The sequence below is a fragment of the Hyla sarda genome, chromosome 11 (assembly GCF_029499605.1).
Source record: "Hyla sarda isolate aHylSar1 chromosome 11, aHylSar1.hap1, whole genome shotgun sequence".
NCBI lineage: Eukaryota > Metazoa > Chordata > Amphibia > Anura > Hylidae > Hyla > Hyla sarda.
The window spans coordinates 4913300-4914656 of NC_079199.1; the positions used below are offsets into that span (position 1 = coordinate 4913300).

Sequence of the window (1357 nt, forward strand, 5' to 3'; positions counted from 1 at the left end):
AGATCTCCTCTCCTCTGTATATATATATATATATATATATATATTGCAGTAACACAGGTTTTGCTATACACATGTTTATTCCCTTTGTGTGTATTGGAACTAAACCAAAAAAGGAGGAAAAAAAGCAAATTGGACATAATGTCACCAAACTCCAAAAATGGTCCGGACACAATTATTGGCCCCTTTCAGAATTGTGGATAAATAAGATTGTTTCCAGCCTGTGATGTTCCTTTATACTCACCTGGGGCAAGTAACAGGTGTGGGCAATATAAACATCACACCTGACAGCCGATAAAAAGGAGAGAAGTTCACTTAGTCTTTGCATTGTGTGTCTGTGTGTGTCACACTAATCATGGACAACAGAAAGAGGAGAAGAGAACAGAAAGAGGAGAAGAGAACAGAAAGAGGAGAAGAGAACAGAAAGAGAAGAAGAGAGAACAGAAAGAGGAGAAGAGGACAGAAAGAGGAGGAGAGAGAACAGAAAGAGGAGGAGAGAGAACAGAAAGAGGAGGAGAGAACAGAAAGAGGAGAAGAGAACAGAAAGAGGAGAAGAGAACAGAAAGAGGAGAAGAGAACAGAAAGAGGAGAAGAGAACAGAAAGAGGAGGAGAGAGAACAGAAAGAGGAGGAGAGAGAACAGAAAGAGGAGAAGAGAACAGAAAGAGGAGAAGAGAACAGAAAGAGGAGGAGAGAACAGAAAGAGGAGAAGAGAACAGAAAGAGAAGGAGAGAACAGAAAGAGGAGGAGAGAACAGAAAGAGGAGAAGAGAACAGAAAGAGGAGAAGAGAACAGAAAGAGGAGAAGAGAACAGAAAGAGGAGGAGAGAGAACAGAAAGAGGAGAAGAGAGAACAGAAAGAGGAGAAGAGAACAGAAAGAGGAGAAGAGAACAGAAAGAGAAGAGAACAGAAAGAGGAGAAGAGAACAGAAAGAGGAGAAGAGAACAGAAAGAGGAGGAGAGAACAGAAAGAGGAGAAGAGAACAGAAAGAGGAGAAGAGAACAGAAAGAGGAGAAGAGAACAGAAAGAGGAGGAGAGAGAACAGAAAGAGGAGGAGAGAACAGAAAGAGGAGAAGAGAACAGAAAGAGGAGAAGAGAACAGAAAGAGGAGGAGAGAACAGAAAGAGGAGAAGAGAACAGAAAGAGGAGAAGAGAACAGAAAGAGGAGAAGAGAACAGAAAGAGGAGAAGAGAGAACAGAAAGAGGAGAAGAGAACAGAAAGAGGAGAAGAGAGAACAGAAAGAGGAGAAGAGAACAGAAAGAGGAGAAGAGAACAGAAAGAGGAGAAGAGAACAGAAAGAGGAGGAGAGAACAGAAAGAGGAGGAGAGAACAGAAAGAGGAGAAGAGAACAGAAAGAGGA

At 41.9% G+C, this 1357-nt stretch overlaps 1 protein-coding gene across 1 annotated transcript in view; it reads right to left on the minus strand.

The window, feature by feature from the left end:
* The window catches only part of TTC7B (tetratricopeptide repeat domain 7B), a 159847-nt gene that overhangs the window by 81780 nt on the left and 76710 nt on the right, over nt 1–1357 (minus strand).